Source organism: Microtus ochrogaster, chromosome 6 (assembly GCF_000317375.1).
Source record: "Microtus ochrogaster isolate Prairie Vole_2 chromosome 6, MicOch1.0, whole genome shotgun sequence".
Lineage (NCBI taxonomy): Eukaryota > Metazoa > Chordata > Mammalia > Rodentia > Cricetidae > Microtus > Microtus ochrogaster.
In genome coordinates this window covers 46,079,196-46,089,098 of record NC_022013.1, presented here as the reverse complement: position 1 = coordinate 46,089,098, position 9,903 = coordinate 46,079,196, and the positions used below count along the sequence as shown (strand labels likewise).

General features: G+C 42.2%; 1 protein-coding gene across 1 annotated transcript in view; it reads right to left on the bottom strand.

The window, feature by feature from the left end:
- Atxn7 (ataxin 7) overlaps nt 1-9,903 on the bottom strand; it is a 154,320-nt gene that overhangs the window by 143,714 nt on the left and 703 nt on the right. The window lies entirely within an intron of this gene.

The window sequence follows — 9,903 nt, the reverse complement described above, 5'->3', positions numbered from 1 at the left end:
GGTTTCTCTGTGGCTTTGGAGCCTGTCCTGGAACTAGCTCTTGTAGACCAGGCTGGTCTCGAACTCACAGAGATCCGCCTGCCTCTGCCTCCCTAGTGCTGGGATTAAAGGCGTGCACCACCACCGCCCGGCAAGGACTATTTATATTCAAAAATGGAATTGAGTCATAATTAATAGGTCACATACTCTAAGTTTATTTTCACTTTAACCAGCTTCCAGGTAAATGATGAAAATATTACTGAGAAGGGAGTATGTTCCTAGCGATGATGTCTGCTTCTCTTTGTACTCTCAGACCAATTTCATCATTCCGGACCTTCTCTGGCTTGCAAGAGGCAAGCTTCGACAGTTTAACCCTAGGTGACTTGCTGTTGAGCGACAGGAGAGCTTGGCCAACAGGAAAAAGAAGGAGATGGAAGGGGGGAAAAGAGCCAGCAGGAGTGTTTGCCTTTCTGCTCGGTTTCTGTCCCAGCACTGCCTTTCCTAGCACAGGCTAATCCACCAGTGCTATAGCTCCTGTGTACGGACCCTACTCTATGGCCACAGTTCCAGGAAGCTTAACCTACTATGTGCTACTTCCCTTTGCTGGCTCCTCAAGTCTGAGGAGCCTCTTACTTCCAGTCAAGGGAGGAAGGAGGACAAACTACCTTGATTGCCAGCCACTCCTTCTTGCTCTCTTTTATCTTGCCACAAATCTTGTCTAGCACCAAGGCAAAAGATGAACAAGTAGAAAGCCGTGCTGAGCTGAGCTCAGCCTGTCTTGTCAACAGCTCTGAGATTTAGATTTTCCTTTTCCAAAGAAGAGGGTAGGTAGAAGATAACCGCTCTGGCCGGGTGGTGGTGGCGCGTTGTCACGGCCACCCTCGTCCCGCAAGGATGACGCGACCACCAGAGCTCTTCTCACTGCAGTTTATTCCAGGGCTCTATTCACTTTCTCTCTCTCTTCCCCTGTCTCCTCTCTCTTTTCTCTCTCACTTTCTCTCTCCTCTCTCTTCTCTGGGCAAACCCTCTCCCAGCCCTTAAGTAGGCATGGGCTGCCAACCCTGAACTGCCAGGTGGGCACTGCCCATAGGTTCACGCATATGCAGGCAGCTGATGATCATTGCGTGATCATAGCATAGGTCAGGCATTAGCCATCTCAGGAGTTGATTATACATCTCCATCAAGTGTGACACCACGCAGCTCGCTACAGCGCGTGCCTCGGGAGGCTGAGACTGGTGGATCTCTGTGAGTTCGAGGCCAGCCTGGTCTACAAGCGCTAGTTCCAAGACAGGCTCCAAAGCTACAGAGAAACCCTGTCTCAAAAAAAAAAAAAGATAACTGCTCTGAGCTCTTCTCAGCTTTTCCTCTTCCCAGGTCAACTGGGTGGATATAAGGCTATGTAGTAACTGAAATTAGCTGGGCGTCTCTAGCTTGCTGTAACTCGGCACAAATAACCTGGAGGTTACTGTATTTCAGAATATTAAGGCATTCACTAGAAGAGGAGCTGATTTAAAGAATTCTTTCATGGAACTGATAAGAACTGATGGGCTTTTCTCAAAAAGCCACTCTGAGAATGACTTCTGCAAACAGTATTTGGTTTAGGGCTGGCCAAGTTGCTTGGATAAAGACGCGGCCACTCTCATGGACTTGGAGGCACAGTCTGACAGGCAGTCTGAGAAGCAGCAGGATTAACAAAATATGTTCACCTTATATTATCCATTTTTTTAAGACCATACCCTGAACTCTAAGCAATCATTTTAAATGGTTATTTTATTGGGAATCAAGCAGGTGAGCAGATATATGTCAAATCTTAATAGTAAAGTCTCATCTGAGTAAGAGAAGTATGCATATCTTCTGTTTCTTTCTGTATCTATGAAATCTCTTGAATTTCTATAAACACATGATTTTTGTAATCAGAAAAAAATATTAAATAAAAACTTCTGGGAGAGCTGAGGATTTCCACAAGAACTAAACTTACTCACTTCTTATAGAAATCAAAACTCCAAATTACTTATTTAGCTGTTATATATTTTATCATTTAAGTTAATTTATCTATTTGTGTTATGTGTATGAGTGTTCTGTCTGTCTGTATGCCGGTGCACTGTGTGCATGCCTGGTGCCTGAGGTGGCTAGCAAAGGGCATCAGGTCCTCTGGGACAGTCACAGCTAGTTGTGAGCTACCATGTGAGTCTCAAGCCCCCTTTTGACAATTTTTCATTGGTATAATCATTTTATGGATTTTGATGTTTAATTAAGAAACCACTCAAAACGCTACAATGTATGTAACATGTAAATATTTTCCTGATTTATATTACAACCTTAACTGAGGTAATTTAGAATCTTTAAAGCCAAAGTTCACTGTGAAGTACTGCTAAAAGAAACAACAAGATCATCGCTGCTTTTCTCTGCATGAGTACCACAATGGCACAGCATATGTGCTTAAGTACACTAGAGACTGGAAATAAACAGACCAGAGGGCTCTCAACTACAAATGTTAGCCAATAAAACCTCCTCAGTCTACAGTGGATTGGCACTTGATATCTTCCGTATGGAAAAGAAAAGCTAATTGTTGCTAGCTAGTTAAATGAAGAGACATACTAAGATTCCTGCCAACTACCGGATCATGACTGCTGTTTACTAAGACAACTGACTTTCCAACTTGGTGCCATTTATGGTACGGACTATCTCTTCTGGGAGCTAGCCTTTCTCATCATCTGTAATAGCTGAACACGTGCCATTCACTATCTTACAGGTTTGAGATATGTTAATAGGAAACTTGGTGCAATATACACCTTTACTGGCTTCAGGAAGCTAGTAAATTCAAACAAGTGATTCCTTTAAACTGTGCTAATGTAATGGCAAGTGGTCCCTTCTAACTTCGATCTGCAAGTGATTTCTAGTTATAACCACTAGAACTATAATAATCAACAGACTAGGGACTTGACGGCACAGATAATAAAGCCTTGAGTGTCACCTATTAGAGGACTTATGAAGATGAGCACTAAAATGCCTTTGTACTCAATCTGCCAAAACTAGTGAATACAGGAGAAAGAAAAAGCCATGTATTTTCCATTATAGAACTTTGCTAACATTCTTTTCAGAATTAAATTCAAGGATTCTATGATTTCAAAACATCTTTAAAAACCATGAGACAAACTAAAAATGCAGGGGAAAAAAGGATAGCTTTGCTGTAAAACCTATGCCTGAAACAAACTAGGAAAAGATGGCTTCAAAGACTAGTATTCAGTACTCAAATAAGATTTTACATCTTGAGGTGCCTTTGTTTGCAAAGACCTAGCCAAAAAGACCCCCTACACACTACTTTACAGACCAGTTTATAGTTCAGATTACAATGAAACTTTAAATGCAACGGGGGAAGAGAAAAACACACAGCCCTACTGTTACAGACACTACCTGAAAACCTTAGGTAAACAGCAAGCGCACCCCTCTCCAGACCTCTTCTGTAGTAAACCTGAATGCTAGGGAACAGTGAGGCCATTTAAAGGGGGAGTCCAGGGCCTGAGAGGACATGCGACTACACCACAAGGTGGTAATTACACAGTGAGCATGTAAAAAGTCCAGACTCAAGGGCTCCAAGAGGCACTTCAAACCCAGCTAATAATCATGGCCAGAGACAGGAAAATAAGTTTCTCAAATGGCTACAGGAGTGGTGGAGGTGGAACAGAAAAACACGGGCAAGAACAAGCTGCCACCAGTTACCACAGTGACTACCAGATACCATCATTCTGTACTGTCTTCCCTGTTTGGATACCTGTCTCTTCCACATTCATTTGCTGGAACCCTGAACTCCCAGGAACTGCTGTTGGAAGCTGCTAGTAGGTGTAGCACTTGAAAAGTTCAGGAGGGTTGAGACCTCAGGATGGTGCACGAGCTCTGAACAAGTCAGTCAGTGCACGAGAGCTCGGTTGCCCTTTCCAGAGGAAGCATGAAAGCAGGAAGTATATCTTCCTTCAGGAAACCCTTTCACCCAGCCCTTACTGTGTGGACTCCCCAGGCAAACGTTTAAGTACACCATACTTGCTTACAGTGGCCCAAACGGGCTGACACAAACATTCGGGGACCTCGTGTAAAGATGGCCAAACATTAGTCTGCCCACTTCTAACTCAACCGAAACCTTAAGAACCCAGAAAAACAGCATCATCAAGATGATGACCACTCCTAACAGTCCTGTGTTGGAGGGGAACCTGCTCTTCTTTCTACCATATCATCAGCTGAAAAACAGAAAACAGTGGCCTTTTCCTGACTTCTTAAGATGAGGAAACTCAGAGAAATACACTGGAAAATACTACAAATAAAATCATACTGAAGGTGCACTCTGCTTGAAATGTGGCTTCCCCTGCATGTGTCAGTACTATATATGACTGCAGGTTGGTCCTTCAGCTTATGACCAAAGAGAAGAATGCCTGAAATATTAGGACACTGCAATGAGCAGGCCGACTACAGAGTGGAAAACAACTGCAGGACAGTTTAAAGAACTGCATTCATTTAACTGGGACTTAACAAGATCCCTGTGTAAGAATGTAACAGCGAGGCTGCTACCAATGCTAAGTCAGAAAATATGTTATGTTGTCTTCAAAGAAGAGGAGGAAGACTAATGAGGGAGAGGTTGAGAATAAAGCTCCAGGGAAATGAGGCCTTGAGTTTAACCCTCAAGGCAGGAAAACCTTAGCAACAGTTAAATTAAATAAAACTGAGGAAATGCAAGACCTTGGAAAGATAGTTTTACCATTTAGAAGGGAAGTCAGATAAATTGACTTGTAACACTTCCCAAACAGGGCTGTAAGAATCTTTGGAGAGACAGGGCCGTGGTAGCACATGCCTTTAATCTGAGCACTCGGGAGGCAGAGGCAGGTGGATCTCTGTGAGTTCGAGGCCAGCCTGGTCTACAAGAGCTAGTTCCAGGACAAGCACCAAAGCTACAGAGAAACCTGTCTCAAAAAACCAAAAAAAAAAAAAAAAAAAAAAGGAATCTTTGGAGAAACATGGATGGGGGCAGGGGCTCACCACTCCCATCTCTAGTTAGGGAGCTATTGATAGTTCACAGCTTCTGGGGGAGGGAAAATCAGTTTTCTTTCAGGGTATGTCCCCTGGTAGTTTCACCCCACCAAAGACTATATAGGCTTGGTGGACTAGTTAAAATAAAATAAAATAAAATAAAATAAAATAAAATAAAATAAAATAAAATAGAAAGGACAGGAAGTTAAAGAGGAGTGTGGGGTATGGGGTGGTCTGGGAGGAGTTAGGAGGACAATGGGAAAATAAATTTGATCAAAATACATCGTATACATGTATGAAGTTCTCAAAAACAGATTTAAAAATATGGCAACTCCTCCTTAAAAAAAAAAACTCCAAAGATATATGGACTTGGGAAAGGCTCAATTAAGGAGGGAGCCTCAAGTGTTACAAACACTGGATGGGACCGACAAATGCACAAAGCAATCACTCCCTGTGTAGATGTCTGTGGTTTACCTGCCCTACGTCTTTTCCTACTGCTGGGGAATGACAAGTCTCCCATTGCACACCATCTCAGTGAGTCAATAACCAAAACCCCTGCAGAACTCTGACTGGATCTAATATGTACTTTCAGAGGACAGTGGATTAAAAACTATTGGTAAGGTTGCTACTTCAGAGTCCTGAAAAGATGTCCCTAAATTCCTGCTACCTGGGTTCCCAAAGCTACTCAAGGTCTTTTCAACTCTGAGGCCAATTTACCCAGAATCTGCACCAATATGGAAGCTGTACCATCTCCTTTTCATTCAGGCAGTCAGATTTCATTTCAAGTGCCTGCAACCCAAACCTTTTCCTGGTTGCTATAATGTTTAATGTAGGAGAATTCATTTTCTTCAGAGACTTAAGGGGTCAGTTTTAATTTGACTGACAAAAGCCTAATACTTTTATGGTAAGATAGGACTATACCACTGAGTGTAAAATTCATGCAAAATTTTAAGGTGTTGAAGTTTTTTTTTTTTGAGATTTTTAAAAGATACACTTTCACTTCTCGTTTCCCTCTCCCATATGGGTATTTAATAATACCATTAAGTATTAAGAAGAACTGGTAGTTAAGAAGAACTGGAATAGGGCTCAACCAACCACAATATATAGGACCTGCAACTAACTGAACAAAAGGTGAGAAATACTATTTACACCCCAAAGCCTTTCCACAGCTGTGTACTGTGAGGATAACACCCACCTCACACGGTTATTAGCCCGTCCCAGAGTTAGTGCTGAGGAAGAAGTATACAGCCCTATCCTCAGAAGAGCACTCATCAGGTAGTCTCAGCATAAGGGCAAACAGGCAGTCGACCCCCCCCACCCACACACACAAACAGATGACTAAGTCTGCTCTGCCTGTTTGTGGCCTTGCTCATTAAAACTCCACTGTCAAAAAGCTGGGCGATGGTGGTGCATGCCTTTAATCCCAGCACTCGGGAGGCAGAGGCAGGCGGATCTCTGTGAGTTGAGACCAGCCTGGTCTACAGAGCTAGTTCCAGGACAGGCTCAAAGCCACAGAGAAACCGTCTCGAAAAAACAAAAAACAAACAAACAAACAAAAAAAAAATACAAAAAAACTCCACTGTCTACTTCTGACCCTTAAATCCAGGCTGGCCTTGTGACTTGCTCTGACCAGATCTGACAGAGTGACACTGGGTGACTCTTAAATAGAGTCCTCTAGAAGTCTACAGCTCTTGCCTTCTTGGAACATGGTGCCTCTTCCTTGGAAATCTGACCTGCCTGCTGGAAGCTGAGAGGTGACTAGTCAGATGAAGAGCTCAAGGCTAGCAGATGACGAGGGCAGTACAAATAATGTCAGAGAAGGCAATCAGTGCAAAACTGCACTGCCCTAACTAAGTCAAAGAAACTAAAATGGGGTGGGGTGGGGGATGATGAAGCAGTTACAAAAACTTCGTTCTTCTAGAGGACCCGGTTGTCAGCACCCATAAAGATCAGCTCACAGCCACCTATAACCCTAGCTCCAGGGAATGGATCCAAGGGCCCATGCTCTCCCTTCCCTTATACTCACACAAACCGAGGTACATACATAAAAAATTTAATATCTTAAAAAGAAAACAAAATGATAGTTGTTTCAAGCCACAGTGTTTTGGAATAGTTTGTTAGTGGGGAATACACAATTGATGGACATGCTTCATTATATTTCCTAAAACAACTTTTTAAATTTGTTATAATCAGTGAGTAACTACATCACAGCCAAATGTGGCTACATTTAACTCTTCATGACAATGTCAAGGTTAATTCCATATAAACACTAAACTATCTCAGGAAAGAAAACTGGACCCCACTCTCAAGCTAAGGTAACAGTGACATGAAGGTAAAAGTCTGGCTGTGGTTAAGGCAGATACAGACATGGCTGAGTTAAACTGAAGGCAAGTGGCTAAAAACACTAACGAAACTTCACTCAGAACCTAAAGTCAGCCACATTCCCCTCTTCACCAGCACCAGCATTTTCTTTTCAAAGACTTCAAAGATGATGAAATTCTCAAAAGTCCAGCAAACATGGCAAAAAGCAAACAGTTCTGTAAAGCTACCATTTATTTGATGGTTTATGAAGGAGTGATTCCACGCCAGAGAGCTGTTAACCCTAAACACTTTTTTGTCTGTTTTTGCATAGCATCCACAAAAAGATCTGGTCTGGTTAGTGTGGTGAACGTGCCCAGAAAAGCTTCTGCCCAAACGCAAGCAGTTAGCTCCATTATTACTAGCCAAGACAGCTGTTAGCTACTCTGCCGCATCCTTCCCTGCTTCTTCCTGCTCAGCTTCAACCAAGTATGTGGTACTCTGCTAAGCCTTTATCTCATCCTCACATATTCTCAACAATTTGCAATGCTTTACAGAGAAGGAAGGTGAGGCCTCCCTGGATGAAGTAGCAGAGCAAGCAGGGAAACACACACTTTTCACTGCTCTGCTTGGGCTACCGTTTCAGGAAAACTTCGTTAAGAGTACATAGGAATTCAACAGCTAAAACGACGCACAGCATACTAGCCTTAGCGATGGGGTGTGCATGTTTTCAGTTCTTCTAGTTCTGGGTATGTTCTTTTCTTCTATTCAAGGAGTCTAAAAAATATAACTTATACAGAAAACCTCCTTAAAGCTACATGAGGAAGTGTGTTTAATTGGTTCATCACAACATAGACCATCAATTGAATTAGTTATTACAGGGAATAAGGGCTCATTTAGCAACAAATAGGAAATGTTTTCAATTACCATGCCTATTCTTTAATAGCTTTATCATTTTTCCCTTGATTATAGAGGAAACATAAGCCAGCTGAAAAAAGGTTGGGAAACGCGAAAAAGGCCATCTACGATCTTACTACGAGGTGACCAGTTCCTACGGTACAGGTTCACTTTCCTTGGCTGTATTTACAGGGTTTACCCATCCTGGAAAACTCCACTATACATTCTCTCACACAATGATATTTTCATCTAAATGTGAGTCCATAGCAATAAATGTTGACCTGCATCATCTTTCTTAAAGACCTCACATACTCTATGAATGGGCCGTAATATCCTTTACCAGAGATATATTTAGAAAACACTTCACAGTCTGATGCTCAAGCTGTAAGGAAGGGGTTAGTCTAAAGGATATGTCTGTGAATATTGAGTAACTGTTTATGTTATTTCCTAGATGGATACTTCTTAATATTTTCTTAATGGCTTAGGATTTGCATTTTCCAAACTGTCTTCCAAAATATGCATCTAGTTTAGTTTTATTTTGGGGGGGGGTCTCACTATATGTATCTCTGGAACTCTATGTAAACTGGCCTTGAACTCACATAGATCTTCCTGCCTCCACCCCCACCTCTCTCTTCTGAGTGCTGGGACTAAAGGCATCAGTCACTATGCTTGGCTTCAAATTTATTTATTTTTTTCTTTTTGGTTTTTCAAGATAGGGTTTCTCTGTGTAACAGCTCTAGCTGTCTCGGAACTAGCTCTTGTAGACCAGGCCTGCCTCTGCCTCCTGAAAGCTGGGATTAAAGGTGTGTACCACCACCACCCAGTTCAAATTTAATTTTCTTTTTCTTTTCTTTTTTTTTAAATATTTATTTACTTATTATGTATACAATATTCTGTCTGTGTGTATGTCTGCAGGCCAGAAGAGGGCACCAGACCTCATTCCAGATGCAACCATGTGCCACCATGTGGTTGCCGGGAATTGAACTCAGGACCTTTGGAAGAGCAGGCAATGCTCTTAACCACTGAGCCATCTCTCCAGCCCCTCAAATTTAATTTTCAAGAAGCAAGAAAATCCCTAAATGTCAAGAGTAAGGTATCTCTCATTTATATACCTTGATCAAGGCAGTACCTACATAAAAAGGAAACAAAATCCTTGACTGTATTCTATCACTAAATATGTAAAATACCGACTCGCCTCTCTGACACCATGTTAGGCTTATGCTTGAACAGGAGGAAATTCTAAAATTCCTGATAATGTTCAGTGATTTGCTATAGCATGATGCAGCTTTAAAACATTAAGCTCTAAAATATACTTGCTTCAAAACAAGCAAATTAGTAAAAAAGGTTGAAAGACAGAAAAGGGGGGGGCCACAACAACCAGAGCAGTTACCTGTCACCAAATCTGCACCCTATCCAAGGGCCAAGAGACCGGCCAAAGGGAATGAAAAGGAGAAACTGAGAGAAGCTGTTCTCAGCTGGGCAGTGGTGGCACACCTTTAATCCCAGCACTAGCACTTGGGAGGCAGAGGCAGGAGGATCTCTGTGAGTTCAAAGTCAGCCTGGTCTACAAGAGCTAGTTTCAGAACAGCCAGGACTGTTACACAGAGAAATCTCTGTCTCGAAAAGTTTAAAAAAAAAAAGGAGGAGAAGGAGGAAGAGGAGGAGGAGGAGAAGCAGAAGCAGCAAAAGAAACAGAAGCAGAAGCAGAAGCAG